At 34.6% G+C, this 23,179-nt stretch overlaps 2 pseudogenes; both read left to right on the top strand.

Moving 5' to 3' along the window:
* The first annotated feature begins 500 nt into the window (after positions 1 to 500).
* On the top strand, positions 501 to 10,932 carry LOC149229326 (monofunctional isopimaradiene synthase, chloroplastic-like; annotated as a pseudogene).
* Positions 10,933 to 20,320: 9,388 nt separating this feature from the next.
* On the top strand, positions 20,321 to 22,853 carry LOC149229325 (monofunctional isopimaradiene synthase, chloroplastic-like; annotated as a pseudogene).
* The last annotated feature ends 326 nt before the right edge of the window (positions 22,854 to 23,179 follow it).

Below are 23,179 nucleotides of genomic sequence, written 5' to 3'. Positions count from 1 at the left end.
TTACAGGTCACACGTCTAGAGTGTTGCATCTCGCAGAGGTATTCATTCTATTGATCTAACGCTAAATGGATTTTGTGTTGAAAGTCTTTGTTTTTGTGTTGAAAGTCTTTTTTTTTGTGTTGACAGTGTTTCCTTTGTTTTTGTGTTGACACAACAACAACCTTTCCTTTGTATTTGGTAAGTCTTTGAAGCTCTTGATACCTTAAAGAGTACCAAGAGTAAAGATGTGGATGGTGATTTAAACATGTATTTCAAGAAAATTCATTAAGCAGATTTTCCACTTCAGGTATGAGCACATGGGTATTATCTGCGGTATAAGAATAATTTCTTGCATTCAAAATATCATAAATAAAGAAGACATTGTAAGCCTCTTTTGTTTAACATAATTGTTTTTCTTTCTTTATACCATTTCTCTAACCATTCATGAATTCATTTTTAGTGTATCAAGAGGTTTGTGATTTGTACATGGAGATGTCGTTCTGGACATGTACAACTCTAACATGGAAAGGGTAATCTTCTCAGGTAAGAGTAGCGAATATACTCTATACCATAATGATTTTGTTGTAGGAATAAATTTTTACATTCCTTGCAATTCAAATAGGCAGAGGTATTCATTCTATTGATCTATCACTAAATGGGTTTGTGCTGACAATCTTAGCCTTTTTGCTAACATGCCTTCTTTTGTTTTGTATTTTCAGAGTCCAGATGGGTACACTGTTGCATTGTTTGCAAGAGATGAGACTCTTATGTTATGGCAAGTCTTTGGAGCTCCTAATACCTTAAAGAGGACAAAGCGTAAAGATGCAGCTGGTGCTTTTAACATGTATCTCACGCATATCCGTTAAGTAGATTGTCCTCCTTCAGGAATGAGCACAGGGGTATTATCTGCTCACATTGATTTAGCCAGAAGCAACTGACCTTATGGAAATATCCATATATGGTTAAGATAAGAGAGCTTTACAGGTCACACGTCTAGAGTGCTGCATCTGGCAGAGGTATTCATTGTATTGATTTTTGGAGGGTAAAATCTTTGTTGTTTGCTTGATTTTTTTTCAAAGTATTTTTGCTGCAAAATTATCGAGTTAAAAGTACTAGAGTATTTTTGTTTTGTATTTTTCAAAATTTATTTATTGCAAGAGGACATTTATTATGTTTTGAACAAACTTTCCTCTTGTCTATTTGATGTTTTCCAGTTCCATCACCACTTGATCTCAGGTCATTTGGCTAGGTGGAAGAATTCACTTCTCTCTCCTCTATCTCCTCATTTAGGGAAAATCACATATGCTTGTTGAGTATTAATGTTGATTGAGATTCTACAAGTTTTAGTGAGAGATTCTGTTCACTATTCTAAGAAGAGTTTTCAAAGACTTTCCATCCCACTGCAGAGAAAAATAGGTGATAATGAATCCTCATGTTTGGGGCTTTGTGAACTAGGCTACCAACTAGCTAGCTATATATATTTTAATACTTTGTAAATTATTTTTTCTGGATATTTCCAAGCAAAAAAATATCTTCAAGAAAAAATACTTGAATATTTGTTTAAAAGATTGTCTTTTTGGCCATCTTAAGTCTGTTTCTTAGTGAATGATTCCTTTTTCTATTAATCATGATGTGTTGATCTTCTATATTTGAATGCACAGTTACATATATGGAACTCAACACTCGATGCTCTATATTTTTGGATTCAAATATTTGCACCAGTGTTTATGATATTATGACAAAATTTGTCCCGTGTTAGATGTTTTGTTATAATTGAGTTGTACTTCTCTTCCCACCATCATACTATAGCAATTTAATGTTCTATAGATTGCTAACTATCCTGCCTTTGAAAACACTTGCTCATATCAACGAGTCTTCGAAAATTTTAATTGATATCCTTAAATATTGATTTCATTCCAAATGGATTCACACGCTTCCATACCACCATCTTTTTAAACCAGAAAATCTAGCCCTTGTATTTATTAAAAACTAGTTGTTGTAGTGCCTCTCTAGGTTGGAAGGGCTAGCTTCTAATCTGAAATATTAGTTTCATGTTACCTTGGTAATTTTCTTTCATAGCCAAGAAATTTTCGAGTGATAACAGCTAGAGTAATCCACCTAAAGAGGCTTTTGGCCAGAAGAAAATACAGACTCCCCTGCCTCAATAATTCCTTGTACCAACGTTGTTAGACGAATAACTCCAACTCTATTCTCCCCTCCACTGCCTCAATAATTCCTTGTACCAACGTTGTTAGATGAATAACTCCCACTCTATTCTCCCCTCCATGGTCAACTAAATATATGAATGTAGCCACATTAAAGCCATACAGGCTAATCCTGAGCCAGCCACTATACAGCCTAATCCTCATGTTTGGGGCTTTGTGAACCAGGCTACCAGCTTTGGTAATGTTGTAATCCATGGTGTTTAACATAATAGATATATGAATGTAGCGACATTAAAGCCATACAGTCTAATCCTCAGCTAGCCACTATACAGTCTAATGTTTGGGGCTTTGTGAACCAAGCTACCAACTTTGGTAATGCTGTAATCCATGGTGTTTAACATAATAAACAAGATTGGTGATACTCGGCACTACCAACACACAAGGGGAATGCAAACCACCAACCCTTTTGAACTAACATTCATTCTTCTCATCCTCTCATCATTGAACTCGTTTTCTCATGCCTCCCAACTCATTATTGTAATAAGTAATGACATTTGTGGGAGAGTTCTCTCTGTGATTTACTGCAATAGCCAGAGTACCATCCAGTTGAGTAGTTTGCTTGGAAGGAGGACATTTATTATGTTTTGAACCAACTTGCCTCTTCTCTGTTTGATGTTTTCTAGTTCCATCACCACATCATCTCACTTCATCTGGCTAGGTGGAAGACTTCACTTCTCTCTCCCCTATCTCCTCATTTATGGAAAATCCCATATGCTTGTTGAGTATTAATGTTGATTGAGATTCTGCAAGTTTTAGTTAGAGATTCTGTTCACTCTTCTAATAAGAGTTTTCAAATACTTTCCATCCCAGTGCAGAGAAAAATAGGTTATGTACTTTCATTTTAAAAGGGTTTGAAACTTACCTTGTATTTTCACTAGTATTCATGACATTTTTGGGCTTTGATTGGGAACAAATAGTGCTACCAACCAAAAATAGAGATGGTATCATCATTAAAATTTATGTTTATATTAAACAATGTATTGATTTTGTTTTTGAGCCATTTTTATATTGAGAGTTTAATAAGTTTGCAGAATTTTAATTTTATTTCAATGATTAATTATTATAAAGATGATAGAGGTTTTTATTATAAAAAATAAAATGACTCTGCTATTGCATTTGCAGGTGCTTGAAGGAATCAGGCCAGGCAAGGCAAGTGATAATGAAGAAATACTAAGAGTGCACACATTTCTATTTTAGTTACGCACTACATTTATTTTATTTTATTTCAGGAAGTAGCTCTCTTGGAAATGGTTGAGCAATGGTATAAAACTTGCCTTACAGGAATATATTATTTTATTCTTAACAGGAAGAAGGATGGGTGGTTTGGTGTGCCTCCAAGAAACGATTAACTGCCCATAAAGAAGTCACGAGTATTCACAACTTATCGAGATCAACAAACCACTATTTCAATAAAGGGGAAAGGAGTCTAATAAAGGACTGCCGAGAATTAGGCAAATTTGATCTGTCTTGAATCCCTCCAGCTCCTTGTGGTGTTCCATAGATTGAGGTTACATTTGAGGTTGATGTCAACGATATCCTTAATTTAAGAGCAGAGGAGAAGGGCAACAAGAAGTCAAAGACAATCCATCAGGTATGTATTATCTCTCTGTGTGACTATAGATCTCTATTTTTGGATGAATGCCGCTGCCAGAGCGGAATGATGAATATATTGTGTATATGATTTCTTATTTTGGGGTTGTTGAGTAATTTTGGTGCTGGAACAAGGATTGTTCGCATCGGTAGCTGCTGAAGGTTTCAATTTTGTATTGGACGTGACCATTGGTGCCTCAGCGTGAAGACTGTGTGTTTCTTAGTAAGCCTGTTTGTGCCATATTTGCAAATTATGTAAATGCGACATTTATTTTAATCTTCATTTCATTGAAAACACATTGAAGTGTTTCGATATTTGAGAGAAGACTGGTCGAGAAAAGTCCATGTGAAGTGCAATTAAATGTGTTGTAGACCGTGTGTGAAGATGAATGGCCGAACCAGCTGTAATTTGAACCTATATGGCTGGCACTGGCAGGTTTTGTGGCCTGAAGAGTTTGACTTGTATTAGAAATTTAGCGTAGTTGTCAAGATGCAAGGCTTCGTTTTGCCTCATACCAAGCGTTCGGATTGGTATTCGTAGAAAATTCAAAAGCGAAGAATTTGATGTCGAACTTTTTTACAAATTCATACGCTGCAAAGGAGTTCCTTCTGTGTTTCATGTTTTCCAGTTCCATCACCCTTGATCTCACATCATCTGGCTAGGTGGAAGACTTCACTTCTCTCTCCCCTATCTCTTCATCATTTATGGAAAATCCCTGGTTGAGTATTAATGTTGATTGAGATTCTGCAAGTTTTAGTCATAGATTATGTTCACTCTTCTAATAAGAGCTTTCAAATACTTTCCATCCCACTGCAGAGAAAAATAGGTGATGTACTTTCATTTTAAAAGGGTTTGAAACTTAACTTGTATTTTCACTAGTATTCATGACATTTTTGGGCTTTGATTGGGAACAAACAGTGCTACCAACCAAAAATAGAGATGATATCATCATTAAAATTTATCTTTATATTAAAGAGTATATTGATTTTGTTTTTGAGCCATTTTTATATTGAGAGTTTAATAAGTTTGCAGAATTTTAATTTTATTTCAATTATTAATTATTATAAAGATGGTATGGGTTTTTATTATAAAAAATTAAAATGACTCTACTATTGCAAATGCATTTGCAGGTCCTCGGGGAATCAAGTAAAGCAAGGCAAGTGATAATGAGGAAACACTAAGAGTGCACACATTTCTATTTCAGGTAAGCACTACATTTATTTTATTTTATTTCAGTAAGTAGCTCTATTGGAAATGGTTGAGAAATGGTATAAAACTTGCTTTTGGTGTGCCTCCAAGAAACGATTAATTGCCTAGAAAGAAGTCACGAGTGTTCACAACTTATCAAGATCAGCAAACCACTATTTCAATCAAGGTTTAAGAAGGGGAGCGAAGTCTAATAAAGGATTGCTGAGAATTAGGCAAATTTGATCTCTCTTGAATCCCTCCAGCTCCTTGTGGTGTGCCATAGATTGAGGTTACCTTTGAGGTTGATGTCAACGATATCCTTAATTTAAGAGCAGAGGAGAAGGGCACCAAGAAATGAGAGATGATCCATCAAGTATGTATTATCTCTGTGTGTGATTATAGATCTCTGTTTTTGGATGAATGCCGCTCCTAGAGCAAAATGATGAATAGATTGTGTATATGATTTCTTATTTTGGGGTGGTTCAGTAATTCTGGTGATGGAACAAGGATTGTTCGCATCGATAATCGCTGAAGGTTTCAATTTTGTATTAGACGTGACCATTGTTGCCTCAGCGTGAAGACTGCGTGTTTCTTAGTAAGCCTGTTTGTGCCATATTTGCAATGTATGTAAATGCGACATTTATTTTAATCTTCATTTCGTTGAAAATGCATTGAAGTGTTCCGATAGTTGAGAGAAGACTGGTGGAGAAAAGTCCATGTGAAGTGCAATTAAATGTGTTGTAGACCGTGTGTGAAGACAAGTGGCCGAGCGAGTTGTAATTTGGACCTATATGGCTAGCACTGGCAAGTTCTATGGCTTGAAGAGTTCGACTTGTATTAGAAATGTAGTGTAATTGTCAAGATGCAAGGTTTCGTTTGGCCTCATACCAAGCGTTGGTATTGGTATTCTTAGAAAATTCAAAAGCAAGGAATTTGATGTGGGATTTGAAGAAAAATTCATACCATGCGAAGGAGATTCTTCTCTATTTTGATGTTTTCCAGTTCCATCACCACTTGATCTCACGTCATCTGGCTAGGTGGAATACTTCACTTCTCTCACCCCTATCTCTTTATTTATGGAAAATCCCATGTGGTTGTTGAGTATTAATGTTGATTGAGATTCTACAAGTTTTAGTGAGAGATTCTGTTCACTCTTTTAATAAGAGTTTTCAAATACTTTCCATCCCACTACACAGAAAAATAGGTAATGTACTTTCATTTTAAAAGGGTTTGAAACTTACCTTGTATTTTCACTAGTATTCATGATATTTTTGGGCTTTGATTGGGAACAAACAGTGCTACCAACCAAAAATAGAGATGGTATCATCATTAAAATATATGCTTATATTAAAGAGTATATTGATTTTGTTTTTGAGCCATTTTTATATTGAGAGTTTATTAAGTTTGCAGAATTTTAATTTTATTTCAATTATTAATTATTATAAATATGGTAGGGGTTTTTATTATAAAAAAATAAAAAGACTCTACTATTGCATTTGCAGGTGCTCTAGGGAATCAGGCAAGGCAAGGCAAGTGATAATGAAGAAATACTAAGAGTGCACACATTTCTATTTCAGGTAGGCACTACATTTATTTTATTTTATTTCAGTAAGTAGCTCTCTTGGAAATAGTTGAGTAATGGTATAAAACTTGCCTAAGAGAATTTATTATTTTATTCTTAACACGAAGAAGGATGGGTGGTTTGGTGTGGCTCCAAGAAATGATTAACTGCCCAAGAAAAAGCTAGTGATAGAGACTTCTCTGCTACTTCAGCTTGCTATGAAGTTGATCATAATAGTTCATTACTCGAATTAGATTCCTTGGATATGAAGCTTCCTCAGAAACTATATCACCACCAATTTGGATACCAATTGCAACAATTCTCGGGTTGCAAACAGGAGATGGAGCCAACTCGAATTGTGAAAGCCAATAGTGGAGAAGATAATTATGTAGGTCACCAATAGATTGAGAATTGGCCTATCTCATGTTGCGAGGATCTGTGTCAATTTTTCATCTTTTGTAAAACGTTCATGAAGACAGAATTTCCAATCAATTGTAAATTCAAATGCATATACATTATTACAATTCTTTCTTATCAAGCAAGCCAATTCCAATTATACAGCTTTATTGAAATTGTGGTTTAACAAATGGACATGAATTTAATTTCCATCATGTAATGTTATTGAAGATTTGAATTTCTATGTTAGACAGTAAACCCTCTTGTAGGATGGAGAAATCTAGAACATTTCTTTTTTGACTCATAATATGTCTTAAAATGAAATTCCAACAGAGGATACTTATGACATTGAATATTCAATCCTTCCCAACAAATCTTGTGAAATATTCAATCCTCACCAACTAATCTTCTGAGGTCAATGAAATGTGATAGACATCGACTCTTATGAAGCACAAAAGACAAATTTAAGCATGTGAAGCCCAGCCCTCCTTGAAGCTGATACATAAATGGACATGGTTGGAGTGAATAAATGTACGAATCTTGTGAGGGACCAAAGACAGATAGTGAAAATCTCAATGAAATGTGATACACATCGAATCTTCTGAAGCACAAAAGACATGGAATCTTCTGAACGATAAAAGACAAATTTAGGCATCTGAAGCCCAACCCTCCTTGAAGCTGACAAATTTAGGCATCTGAAGACCAACCCTCCTTGAAGCTCATACATAAATGGACATAGTTGGAGTGAATAAATGTACGAGGGGAGACGTAGAGATAGTTGCAGATATTGAGCTAATGTCCAGGAAATTGTGATGCAAAGGTTGTGTCTCGGGTGAATAATAGGTCAAGGTAGTTTAAAGCGATGATATGGAGAACTGAGAAGCGCGGAGGGAAGATCTAGAAGTTTCGAAGCAGGTTATGTTTGTGTTTGCGCGTAGAACTTAGTTTACATCAGATATTTTATAGGTTAAACATCATGATCAGAGTTTAACGAACATTTTCAGCTTAGCCTCCCGCTTCTCAATGATTTGTGTGATGGATGGCAATTCATAAGGCAAATCCAAGCATAGGCTTTTAGCTTCATTTAACATTGCAGGAAAGACAATTTCAAATCCACTTGGCCGTTGATTGTCCGCTTCCTCCTCCATCAATCCAACGTGTCTCCTGAAGAATTCGAATACCTGCGACACATTTATAGTTTATTCACAATGTTCGTTAAACATCAGAATGTTCGTTCGAACGGTATAGAGAGCATCAGTGGGAATCATTATTAATTACCTTGACAATCGTGGTGGTGTTTCGATCAGGATTCCCACTGATGCTCTCTATACCGTTCCAACAACATTCTTGTATTATTTGGAAGGCCTGCAAGAAATAATAGACTGGGACAAAATAATGAAACTTCAATCCAAGGATGGATCATTCCTCAGCTCGCCGGCATCTACAGCCGCTGTATTCATGCGTACAGGGAACACCAAGTGCTTGGAATTCTTGAACTTCGTTTTAATGAAATTCGGAAACCATGGTATGGACAGACAATTTCATGTTACGGAAGTTTTTTTATTTTATTTTGTGACAAAAATTAAATTGAAGTGCCGTGTCACTATCCGCTTGATCTGATGGAACGTCTGTGGGCGGTCGATACTGTTGAACGGCTAGGGATCGATCGCCATTTCAAAAAGGAGATCAAAGACGCATTGGATTATGTTTACAGGTATCATGCCTTTAATTATCGTGTCATTATAATTAGCTCATTAACGGCCGAATTTTCTTATCTCGGAGATTGATGCGCAGCCATTGGGACGAAAGAGGCATTGGATGTGGAAGAGAGAATTCTGTCGCTGATATTGATGTTACGGCCACGGGTCTTCGAATCTTGAGACTACATGGGTACAATGTATCCTCAGGTACTAAACGAAAATGTTGATGTAAAGAACTATATTTTGCCGGCAATTGTTGACTTCTCAATCCAACTTCGTTGGCAGATGTTTTAAAAGCTTTTAGAGATGAGAAAGGCGAGTTCTTTCGTTTCTCGGGTCAAAGACGGAGAGGAGTAAGAGACATGTTAAACCTCAATCGTTGCTCACACGTTGCAATGCCGGGCGAAACGGTGATGGAAGAAGCAAAACTGTATACCGAAAGGCATCTGCGGAACGCTGTGGAAAATGTGGATGCGTTAGACAAATGGGGTCTAAAAAGGAACATTCGGGAAGAGGTATATAATATTATTGCCCCCTCTTTTAACATCTCAGTCTTGCTACCACCTAAACCTCACATCAATGAATGAGTATATATATATATATGCGCAATTTTATTTGCAGGTGGAGTACGCCCTCAAATATCCATGGCTTAGGAGTCTGCCAAGGCTGGAGGCCAGAAGCTACATTGAACATTACGGGGCAAACGATGTTTGGCTTGGGAAAACCATGCATAGGTAAGATTGTAATATTTGTTTCCAATATAATACCGTTGAACCCAATATTGGTTTTAGTATGCTAAATCGCAAACCATTTGTATTTTAATACATAATTGACGGGAGCAGGATGCCATATATTAACAACCGCAAATACTTGGAACTGGCCAAACTGGACTTCAATAATGTGCAGTCTATACACCAAAAGGAGCTTCGCGAGCTTCGAAGGTGCTACTTATTAATTAATTTATTTATTTTTTAATTCGATGTTTCAATCAATTAAACCTGTCTTACCACTTACTATTTCTTTTCGATTCAATGTTTCTTTCAGTCATGTAATTCTATCTTACATAGTGAAAGCTGAGATAGTGTATCTGGCATTGTTCAAAGGTGGTGAAAATCATCAGGTTTCGCAGAGCTCAAGTTTACACGCGACTGTGTGGCTGAAATATTTTTCTCAATCGGGTCTTCTGTGTTTGAACCAGAGCTGGCTACGTGTAGAGCCGTTTATACGAAATCTACCGTCTGCACTGTCATTTTAGATGACCTATATGACGCTCATGGAACTGTAGAAGACATCAAGCTGTTCAATGAAGCAGTTAAAAGGTGGAGATTTAATTTCTTTTAATCTAAGAATAGATGAAATGAAAAAAATTCAATGACTATTGTCGCTTCTAAACACATGCCTATTCTTCGTCTTTGTTTTAGATGGGATCTGTTTCTGTTAGACCGAATGCCAGAGCACATCAAAACATGCTTCCTGGGTCTGTACAATCTGGTTAATGAAATAGCGGAAGAAGGCTGCAAGAGACAGGGGCGTGACGTGCTAGGCTACATTCGAATTTTGGTATGTAAATTAAATATACAAGTGTTTGATATTAAAGGAGCTTTTCATTTCCACAAAAGTACGATTAAATACTGATTACGGACTTAAATCGGTCATATGATCTATGGCAGTGGGAGATCCAGCTTGAAGCATTCACTAGAGGAGCAGAATGGTCGGAAGCTGAATATGTGCCGTCCTTCCATGAATACATAGAGACCGCTAGTATCTCAATAACCCTGGTAACTATCGTTCTGATTAGTGTTCTCTTCACTGGAGAGGTTCTTACACATCCCAAATTGATTACCGATCCAAATTTGCATATCTCATGGGGTTGACAGGTAGCTTGATAAACGATATCAAAACTTACCAGGCAAGTTATTCAATCTCTTATAGTCAAATATTATAACCCCCATCCTTAATCGGTTGTAATTTATTTGCACGGTTGCTAATTATGTGCAGGCGGAGAGAGGTCGAGGGGAGGTGGCTTCTGCCACGTGTTACATGAAGGACCATCCCGAATTGTCAGAGAAAGAGGCTCTGGAATATGTTTATAGTCTCATGGAAAACGCCCTCGCAGATTTCAAGTGTGAATTTCTGATGACAAATGAGGTGCCGAACAATTGCAGAAGACTGGTTTTTGACAGCGCGAGATCAATGCAGCTGTTTTACATGGAAGGAGACGGTTTCACACTTCCACGTGATACGGAAATTAAAGAGCATGTCAAAAAGATCCTCTTCGAACCAGTTGCGTAGAGGAAATTATTCCAACCAAGGCCCAGCCCCCAACGTGTTTTGTTTTTCACAATTCGTTAAAGAATATTAAATTTCATTTTAGGTTAAAAACTTGTTTATTAATCATATTTTAGGTTAAAAACTTGTTTATTAGTCCTAGGCGTAGATGAGAATCGTTGGAAAAAATTATTTGTAAATAATTAGGTGACGAACCATTTTTATAATTGCAACACAAAGTTGACCATTGGTTTATCGTGTCGATATTTGTAATTATTAACACAAAAAACTCTAGGAGGTGCACATATTTTAAAACCAAAAATCCATTTTTATAATTGCAATCCAAAGTTGACCATGGGTTTATAGGGTCGATATTTGTAATTATTAACACAATTATTAACACCGAAAATCTAGGACGTTATAATTGCAATCCAAAGTTGACCATTGGTTTATAGTGTCGATATTTGTAATTATTAACGCTAGGAGTTGCACATATTTTAAAACAAAAATCATTGTATAAGGAAGATATTCAATTTACACAATCCCACATCTTTAATGTTTTGAAAGATACGATAGACCCAATTAATTTTAAGTGTGAAACATTATGTATTACAAAATATTTTGTTTAATGTTTTGAAAGATACGATAGACCCAATTAATTTTAAGTGTGAAACATTATGTGTTACAAAATATTTGGTTCAATGTGTGTTGTATATATTGTTTATTTGGGTGTGATACGTAAGGTGTTGCACTTTTTTTAAAATGGTGGGAAAAATGTGCCATATCACATGGATAAGGAATTTTGTGTAATATGAAAGGCAGAGTTGGTGTATTAAACATGTTTCTAGAATTTTATGATAAAAACAATTGGTATTGCAATATATTATTTATTATAAAAATGATATTTATACGAGAATTATAGGGAGATAATTATTTTTGGATAACTAGAAATACACGAAATAACTAATCAATGTTTTAACTAAAACTATGTTATCTATATACAAATCTTGAAAGATTAGCTTATCTATATACAAATCTTGAAAGATTAGCTAATATTTCCCCTGGTAACTTGAAGAGACATGTGACATGCCAAGTAAAGATCTAAATTTTTCAAAAATTTCATGTCCTAATGCTTTCGTAAAATATGTGCAATTTGTTCTGAAGTAGGACAATGTGGCAGATGAATTGCTTTGGCCTTGACATGATGTCGAATCAAATGATACTTGGTGTTGATATGTTTGGTTTGATCATGAAATTTTGGATTCCTCATCAATTGAATTGCAAAAGAATTGTCAGCGAATAAAGGAGTTGAAGTTTTTTGTTTCTTCTCCAAATCTTCAAGTATTTAGCGAAGCCAAATTATTTCTTTTGTAGCTTGAGCTCCTACAACATATTCGGCTTTAATGGTAGAATCAGCACGAACAATTTGTTTTCGTGATCTCCAACACATAGTTGTTGATCCAAGATTTATCAAATAACTAGAAGTTGAGACTCCATGCTCATTGTCACCATGAAAATATGAATTTGAATAACCAGTAAGATGAAAGTCTGAAACCTTGGAATTTTGATGTCATATGTTTCAATTCCACTTAAATATTTAAGTAATTTTTTTGGTGTTACCCAATTTCATTCACAAGGTTGATGATTAAATCTAGAAAGTATCCCTACATCAAAAGTTATATCAAGACAAGTAGTAGAAAGATAAATCAAACTTCTAACAAGTTGTATGTACTTTGTTGGACCTTCAAATGGTTTTCTTTCTTCTGAAGTAAGTTTCGTATTTTGTTCCATTGGAGTAGCAACATGATTACAATCCATCATTCCATACTTGTTCAATAATTGTCCAACTTATTTCTTTTAAGAGATAAAAATATATTGAGGCTTTTGATCAACTTCAATTCCAAGATAATAATGAAGTAAGCTTAAATCTGTCATATCAAAAACCTTTTGCAATTCCTTCTTAATGGATGATATATAGTCATCATTGTTCCATGTAATCATCAAATCATCAACACAAACAACTAGATATGCACTTATCTTCCAACCTTCTTAATGAAAGGAGTTTCCTCACCTAGGTCAAAATGCTTATAATTTAACTTAAGAAGATGTTCGATTAGTTTCTCATACCATGCACGTGGTGTTTGTTTCAAACCATACAAGGACTTTATGAGTTTGCATACATTTTGTTCTTTCCCTTTGACAGAAAAACGTTCTTGTTGAAACATGTAAACATCTTCTTTCAAATCTCCATTTCAGAAAATAATTTTAACATCCATGTGACGAATTTTCCATCCTTTCTGAGCTGTAAAAGAAAACAAAGTTTTAATAGTGCCTCATTTAGTTGTAGGAGCAAAAGTTTATGTGTAATCAATACCTTCTTTTTGCACATATCCCTTTGCTACAAGCCTTGCCTTGTACTTGTCATGTGAACCATCAAATTTATATTTGATTTTATAAACCCACTTGAAACTAGTGGGTTTGATGCCAACAGAAGGATCCACCAACCTCCAAGTGCCATTTTTAATGAGTGCATCATATTCCCTTTGCATTGCATTTTTTCATTCATTACAGCTAACAACTTCTTCAAAACAATAAGGCTCACTATCGACAGAGAAATTATATTAAAAAACATGGATATGGTTACGTGAAGAACTTCATGTTTCAAAATCATCATATTTTCTTCGAAATGTTCTTATACGAGTTGATCTTCGTAGAGGTTGTTCATCTTGTGGAGCAGACTCTTCTGGAACACAAGTACATTATGTCCCTCCAGAAACACTTCTATCATCCATTTTTTCTTCAGCGTAACCATTATCATCATTGAGAGGTAAATTTATTGAAGGAAAATCCACAGACTAATCTAGAATGGGAATCCCCCCTTTAGGATGTGGAAGATTATTATCGAATTCATAATAAAATTTCTTATACAAACTTTTTTAAATGATTAAGTTGTCTATCAATTGTCGATGTATCTTTATTAGATTCAAGAAAAAATACATTTCTTGACAAAATAAACTTCTTATTCTCTTCATCAAATAACCTGTATGCATTATAAGTCATAGAATATACCAAAAATATACATTTTTTGCTTCTTGTACTCAACTTATTTCTTTGGTACTTAGAAATTAAAGCATAACACCGAGAACCAACAACTTTGAAATGTTGAACAACACAAAGATGATTATACCACAATTCATATTGAGTTTTATTGTTGATAACAGAAGAAGGAAAATGATTTCTGATATAGGCTGCACAAAGTATTAGTTCTCCCAAAAACATCAACTTTACATTTTTAAAGAACATCATTGATCTTACCGTATTAAGCAATGTTCTATTCATTCGTTCTCTAACACCATTTTGTTGTGGATTATAAGGAAATGTGGTTTGGTGTTTCATACCATGCTCTTACAAATAATTTTCAAAAGCATGTGAAGATACTATCCACCATTATCAATTTTGATAGTGCCTATATTAAGTTGAGTTTCATTTGTAATCAAAAGATGAAATTTTTTAAATACATAAAAAAATTGACTTTTCTCTTAAAATATAGACGCAACACATCCTCAAATAATCATCAATGAATGTTAGTATACATTTATTACCATTTGCAGTAGTAACAAGCATATGTCCAGATAAATCTGAATGTATGAGGCCTAATTTTCTTGAAGCTCTAGAAGTATAACTTTGAAAAGGCTGTTTATGGTGCTTCCCAAAAATATAAGCATTACATGGAGTAAGTTTTCTTAGAACTATTGGAATCCCCTTAATTCCCTATTGTCTCATAATTCTTATACTGTCATAATTGAAGTGACCAAAATGAGCATGCCATAATAAACTTGAAGACAAAGTATCTTTTTGTTGGATTGAATGAGTAGTATTCAATGCAATGGATGACATAGCTTTCAACTTTAAGAGTTTGTCTTCTTCCACATTAGTCATTATAGTCTCATTATCAACTCACTATAAGCTAAATAAGTTCTAGAGGAGGTTATAATAGAGGTTTTTAGTGTTATAAAATTGACAAAAATTGTCAAAACAATGTTTGCTAAAACATTTGTTTGTCGGAACGAATGTTTTAGCGGAGCTTGTAATGAAACTTCATCACAACTGAAAAAATTGGGTGGCTAGAGGTTTTAGTGGGTGTTTTTCTTTCAATGTGTTTTATGGAACAAGAAGCCCCGATGTGCTGCTTATACAAATGCATTTGGTTTTGATACGTAATTAAAAGCACCAAGGCTTTTAACTAAAAGAGCACTCAAACCTGAAATGTATACTACCCCATTGCTTACAACAAAAAAATTCACGGAGCATTCAACGCAAAGAGAACCGGACCTTGACATGTATACCACGTCGGTGCTTATATAAAAAAATCCCCAATACTTCTTTAGTGAATGAATGGCTCCGGGGCATGCAAAACATAATTGCAGTTCTGATGCTTTCTCTTAAACATGGAGCACCAACACGTCTTGTTTACATAAATGCACCGGTATGTTATTTATATAGAGGGTATAATCCTGTTAATTTTAATAGTGGAGCGAGAATGGAAATAATATTTTGTAGAACCGTGAGGTGTTATTTCTATGAGAGCACTAGTGTGTTAAGAGTTACAATGCACAGGGGCATGAATTAAAAACAATACTCGTGCTTGAAGACATGAAAGCCTCAGTGTTGTGATTTTCTAGAAAGGCACCAGTTATGTTAAAAGATGACGTCACAGTGCTTTTATTTAAAGTAAAGCATCGATGCATTTTTATGTTATGGATGCACCAATGTTTTTTCTCTTTTTGGAGACATTGACTTGTGGCAGTGCAATTATTGTAATTTTTAAAATCCATTATTCATTGAGAAATCAACATATATATTATAACAATATTCATATAAATTAATATTTGATTAGTGCATTTGTATGTGATGTTTGGATTAATTTGTTATATTATCAGATTTCACATCTCTGCATTATAATATTTAATCATTCATATATTTAATTAGTCGTGTAACATTTCAGAGCAACATTGGATAACACAATAGAATAAATAAAAATGTATTTTATTATATATCAAGAAGAGGCTATTTGTCATACAAAATGGGATTGCTATTGGTAACCCCTTGTCTTTCAATTGGGACACTATGTCCATGATTACATTAAACAAAATGTCTAATTTTCAAAGACAATTATTTCACGACAAGTTGCATTGATATGCAAATAGATCATCATTCTTTGCTAGAACTGATGTCAATGCTCGAGTTACATCCCTGACCTTGGTTAGTTGGAAGAATGTTTTATGGATTGCATCGATTTTTTTGATCTTCTTGATCTTGTTCCATCTGCAAACATAAAAATAAAGCGCAATGAGTGTATCTACATTGGTGAGAAAAATGAAAATTGAAATAAATAATATACATCAATGTAAATCGAAAAACAATGTACCATAGCAAGAAGTGACTCATGAATTACACACATTCCTTCAAAACCAAATCTCACGTCTTTTTTCAACAACTCTTCTGTTGGCGTAGTTCCATACTTTGTTTCATGCAAGTTTTATGCCCCATAATATACCATATATGTAATATAAATGTTTTTTTTGTTCTATTAATTATAAACTCAAAGAAGTAAAACAACAAAGATACTTGCAAATTCCACAAGCAATTTTTGATATGCCAACAGACACCCACAACCATTATTTAACCCAATGTTAATCAATTCTTTTGATGGTTCTTCTTTGTATGTTAGAACATATTTCAAGACATTCAAGGATGGTTGTTTCAAAAAAACTTAAAATATACAAAAATGAAACCTTGATTTGTTATAAGGAAATATTAGCAATTACTCAAAAACTTTGAAATCAACACTTTTTTTCCTTGTCATCCTGTCTTATCTGTTGAATGAGTTCCATCTTGTTTACCTTTCTTGTAAGAAAATACTTGAAAATTAATATTTAATTCTAATTGTTTTTTTATATGTACAAAGTCAATCATGACTACATTCATTTGAAGCATGTTGTTGTTGAGATGGTTCCTCCTGTGATGCAATTATGTCCATTTCTTTGACCATCTCCTTATACACTTTTTTGGACATTCCTACTGGCATGTTTCATATATCAACGTGTTGATCATTTGGGATTTTCATAATCTTCCTGAAAAAAGTAATAAACTATTTTTATAATGATATATGAAAACTAAATATAAGAAAATTGATATTAATAAATTAATGGTTTGTAGTAATAAATATGTATAATTCTAGAAAATAATTTTATACAATTAGGAATATTACCTTTTGAATGATTCTTTTTTGTTGTTGTATGTTTTTGCTATTGCAAGTCTAACATGTCTCATTGACCATTGCTCTGAAAATGATTCCTGTAGTTTAGATATAATTTCGTTCTTAGAATCATTGCATTTATTTTTGTATTGTAAGTGTAAAGTACGTCTATAAGTTCATTCCACTATATCCCTCATAGTTCTGTAAAAACAATTCCCCCTTTCATTAACCTCCAACACCACTCCACATGAGCTATGAACCAATTCATCTCCATTTACATGTTCCATCATTTTTCTTTTCTTAGAATGACATTGATATTTTCCTTCGTTGTTGGTCCCTATAGAACATTAAATATATATGAATTAATAGATTGTTTGAAACATGTTATCTAATATTCTTAAGTATATTATTAATGAAAATTCAAAAAAAAAAAACCCATATTGAATAGTTCTTTTTCATTCACTTGATTCATCATTCTGCATTTTTTCAATTAGGATTTTATGCTATTCTACACTTAGATGATAAATAATATTATCGACCTCTTTCATTTTGTGGATTTTCATGACACACACCAACTAATACACATTAGTTAAACTTAGATATAGTTTAAACATATTAATTTTGTAAAGAATTTACAAAGAACTTTCCTTCTCTGCTTTTTTTGATGTGTTGTGATGCAGGAGCACTCAAAAATATCATTATATTTTAGTAGACATAGGGGGTCTTGTGTTTTAAGGAAGTTGGTTTCCTAAGCACTTAATTAATATAATTTTAATGTTTTTGAGAGATATTAAGAATAGGATTTAATTAAGTATTGTGAGACATATTTGTAAGTGTTCTCGAATGTTGGAGAACATGAGAGAATTAGGCTAGTTAAGATTCCATAGGGATTAAGAGATTTATTGTAAATCTTAGATTAGGAATTGGTTTTATGATTTGAGGAACTAGAGAGGATCCATAGGGATAAAGAAGAGATTTTAGGATTTTGTTGAGAAGGTTATGGATCTAAATTAGGAATTGGTTATAGAATCCTTTTGTATAAATGCAAGCCTAAATGGCATAAAAAGAGTTAGCTAGTTAGCTAGTTGCTAGTTAGGCGGTTAGAGAGTTTGATTGTAGCCTACGAGCAGATAGGGAAACAGAGATCACTGATTAGAAAATCAGGCCAGAGAGAGAGATTCATCTTGTAATCATTTGTTTATATATATACAGAGAATTCGATTCCTGCATTGTGTGATGTGTTGATTGTGGAATGATAAATTGTGTGAGAATTATAGTAATTTTGCATACATAGGTTTGCAGGTGAAATTAAAGCAGAAGCAGAGAAGTAAGTTTAGGAGGAAGTTGTGTTGCAAAACAACCAAAGACCAAAAACCTTGGAGAAACCTAAACCACAAAAGAATTGAGAGCAGTGCACAGACGAGGAGAACAATAATCAGAAGTGATTGAATAAGTCCAGGAAGGATAAACGCACAAAGAATGATATAGGCATGTGTCGGGTGAATAGACCAGAACACTGGAGAAGTTTCATAAAGGCGAAGTAAAGGGAAGGACGAAGAAATGAAGTAACCTTGCACAAGAACTGTTGGATCAGTCAGATCAATGGATGTGGTTGTGTGCGATAGACGAATAAGATCTTATCGTGCAAATAAAGTCAAGAAGTTGAGCAGCAGAGATTAAGCCAAATGTTAGTAGAAGGAAGGAGCAGTTTTCATAAGTGGGAAGTTGTTTCTCGCACGACCTCAAAGCTGTAAGCAGTATTTCAATTCCAGACTCGAGAAATTTATAGATTGTGATCTAATCTAGTTGAAGTCTAGATAGATCACAACCGTTCGTTTAATGGTGATCAGAAGTATATCACATGCTAACAAGCGTGGAGTTTAATTTAGAAACCGGACGCGATGAAGTTTTATACAACGTGTTTAAGAGCTCGTTGAGTTTTGGCAATCAGGAACGTTTGCCGCAGGATTGATCAGATGGTAATCGCGTGCAAACATGTGTGTGATTTAACATTCCTGGTGATCTCGATGAATTATTAAAATAAGTTTAACTTCTTTGAGTTCCACAGCAAATGGGTTAACCTTGGAGATCGCGCTATAGACATTGATCTCAAGGAGTGAAATCGACGGTGGAGGTTGAACGTGATAAAGGGAGCATCAGAATATGTGCTAAGGTTGTGGAATGGTGCAAAGGTAAGGGTTAAGTGTGATTCATGTAATATTTCTATTATATAAGAGTTATAATAGAAATAAGTGGATTAACGTATTATGGTTAATGTGGGTAAAATCTAAAGACCAAAGTTAAATGGTATGGTTAGCATGGCTGTTTAATAGAATTAACCTAAGCTTAATAAGGGTTGAGTTATAAGGGTTAAGAAAGAATCAAATATTAGGTTCCGCTCAAAAGGTTAATTAAAGGCTAGACTTTGGATAAGTTAAACCAAATGTTTCCGCTTAAGCATTTCACTAAGAACATTAAATCTTGGTTACAGAGGCTTTCACCAATGATATGGGAGATTAATATTGGGACATAGTCAGACATGAAATTTTACTTGCATAATGTGGGTAAGACCAGCTAAGGCTGCATCAATTGGTATCAGAGCAGAATAAGGAAATTTTGTGTTATGTTTTAAAGATGTGTATGTAGGCAAGAGGAGATTAGGTTATTTGAATCCGATAAGTAGAAGGCATGAGATAAGATAAGAGTAAGTGATACTCTTAAGAAGAGATTGCAGAAGCATAAATAAAACACAGTGATGTTTGTTTTCTTGAGGAAAATGGAGATTCACTCGAATGTGAAGAGTGAATGGAAGACTAGAAAAACAAAAGTGCAGTGAACCTGAAGAATCCAACTGAAGGTTGGACAGAGGGGACAAGAGTGTTCTCAGAAGGAAGCTGAGCAGAAGCATTTTTAAGTAGCCATATAAATTTGGCAGCAGCAAACTTTTGAAAGCTTGGAATGATCTTTGGTTTAAATATCATTGATATGCAGGTAACAACAATTAGTGAAGCATCTTAGCAAGAAGGTCACAGCCTGAAGAGTAGTGATGAAGGAAGCTAGTAGGGGTTTCTAAGTGAGAGTGGCCAGAACCTAGTATTTCATTTGTGTTTGAAATACAAGAGGACAGTTGTGTTCTCAAAAGAGCATTATGTGATGGAATGTCTATCGGCGGTCGATACTGTTGAACGACTAGGAATCGATTGTCATTTCAGAAAGGATATCAAAGACGCATTGGACTATGTTTACAGGTATCATGCCTTTGATTATCATGTCATTATTAGCTCATTATCAGCCGAATTTTCTTATCATGGAGATTGGTGCACAGCCATTGGGACGAAAGAGTCAATGGGTGTGGAAGAGAGAATCCTCTTGCTCATATTGATGTCATGACCATGGGTCTTCGAATCTTGAGACTACACAGCTACAATGTATCCTCAGGTACTAAACGAAAAATGTTGATGTAAAGAACTATATTTTGCTGGCAATTGTGCCAATAGCCAAGTCTTTCAATTTTTTCAGGCCGTTGACTTCTGAACCCAACTTCATTGGCAGATGTTTTAAAAGCTTTTAGAGATGAGAATGGAGTTCTTTCGTTTCTTGAGTGAAAGACGAAGAGGAATGAGAGACATGCTAAACGTCAATGGTTGTTCCCACATTGCAATGCCAGGAGAAATGGTGATGGAAGAAGAAAAACTCTGTACCGAAAGGTATCTATGGAACGCTTTGGAAAATGTGGATGCGTTAGACAAATGGGGTCTAAAAAAGAACATTCGGTAAGAGGTATATAATATTATAGCCGCCTATTTTAACATCTCAGTCTTGCTACCACCTAAACCTCACATCAATGAATGAGTATATATATATATATATATATATATATATACACAGTGGAGTACGCCCTCAAATATCCATGGATTAGGAGTCTCCCAAGGCTTGAGTCCAGAAGCTACATTGAACATTACAAGGCAAACGATGTTTGGCTTGGGAAAACCATGCAAACATAAGATTGTAATATTTGTTTCCAATATAATACCGTTAAACCCAATATTGGTTCTAGTATGCTAAATCGCAAACCATTTGTATTTTAATACATAATTGACTGGAGCGGGATGCCATATATTAACTACCACAAATACTTGGAACTGGCCAAACTAGACTTTAGTAATGTGCAGTCTATACACCGAAAGGAGGTTCGTGAGCTTCGAAGGTGCTACTTATTAATTAATTAATTAATTTTTTAATTTGACGTTTCAATTAAACATGTCTTATGCACTTACTATTTCTTTTCGATTCAACGTTTCTTTCAGTCATGTAATTCTATCTTACATACTGAAAGCTGAGATAGTGTATTTGGCATTGTTCAAAGGTGGTGGAAATCATCAGGTTTCGTAAAGCTCAAGTTTACACGCGACCGTGTGGCTGAAACATTTTTCTCAATCGCGTCTTCTGTGTTTGAACCAGAGTTGGCTACGTGTAGAGCCATTTATACGAAATCTACCATCTACACTGTCATTTTAGATGACCTATATGACATGCATGGATCTGTAGAAGACATCAAGTTATTCAATGAAGCAGTTAAAAGGTGGAGATTTAATTTCTTTTAATCTAAGAATAGATGAAATGAAAAATATTCAATGACTATTGTCTCTTCTAAACACATGACTATTCTTAGTCTTTGTTTTAGATGGGATCTGTTTCTGTTAGACCGAATGCCAGAGCACATCAAAACATGCATCCTGGGTTTGTACAATCTGGTTAATGAAATAGCGGAAGAAGGTAGCACGAGACAGGGGCGTGACATGCTAGGCTACATTCGAAATTGGGTATGTAAATTAAATTTACAAGTGTTTGATATTAAAGGAGCTTTTCATTTTCCACAAAAGTACGATTAAATATTGATTACGGATTTAAATCGGTCATATGTTATATGGCAATGGGAGATCCAACTTGAAGCATTCACTATAGAAGCAGAATGGTCGGAAGCTGAATATGTGCCATCCTTCCATGAATACATAGAGACTGCTAGTATCTCAATAACCCTGGTAAATATCGTTCTCATTAGTGTTCTCTTCACTAGAGAGGTTCTTACAGATCACATACTCTCCCAAATTGATTACTGATCCAAATTTGCATATCTTATGGGGTTGACAGGTTGCTTGATAAACGATATCAAAACTAACTAGGCAAGTTATTCAATCTCTTATAGTCAAATATTATAACCCCGATCCTAAATCTGTTGTAATTTATTTGAACGGTTGCTAATTATGTGCAGGTGGAGAGAGGTCGAGGGGAGGTGGCTTCTGCCATACAGTGTTACATGAAGGACCATCCTGAGTTGTTAGAGGAAGATGCTCTGGAATATGTTTATAGTCTCATGGAAAATGCCCTTGCAGATTTCAAGTGTGAATTTCTGAAGACAAATGAGGTGTCGGGCAATTGCAAAAGACTGGCTTTTGATAGCGCGAGATCAATGCAGCTGTTTTACATGGAAGGAGACGATTTCACAGTTCCACGTGATACGGAAATTAAAGAGCATGTCAAAAAGATCCTCTTCGAACCAGTTGTGTACACGAAATTATTAAACCAAGGCCCAACCCTCTCATGTTATGTTAACAATGCTGTAACTCCCGCTTGCTCAGCAGGTGTTATAATCATTTTATTTCCCTCTTTCGAATGTGAGAGATGAAATTCATGCTGGCCAACGTGTTTTTGTTTTTCCCAATTCATTAAAGAATATTAAATTTCATTTTATGTTAAAAACTTGCTTATTAATCATATTTTATGTTAAAAACTTATTTATTAGTCATAGGCATAGATGAGAATCTTTGTGGGAAAAAATTATTTGTCAATAATTAGGTGACTTTGCAATCCAAAGTTGACGATTGGTTTATCTTGTCAATATTTGTAATCACTAACACTGAAAATCTAGGAGGTTGTGCATGTTTTAAAACCAAAAATCCATTTTTATAATTGCAATCCAAAGTTGACTATCAATATTTGTAATTATTAACA

This window comes from Pinus tabuliformis, chromosome J (genome assembly GCF_031772625.1).
Source record: "Pinus tabuliformis cultivar Carrire ecotype Pingquan chromosome J, CPIR1, whole genome shotgun sequence".
NCBI lineage: Eukaryota > Viridiplantae > Streptophyta > Pinopsida > Pinales > Pinaceae > Pinus > Pinus tabuliformis.
Note: the sequence above shows the minus strand (reverse complement) of the source record. Positions and strands in the feature narration are given on the sequence as shown.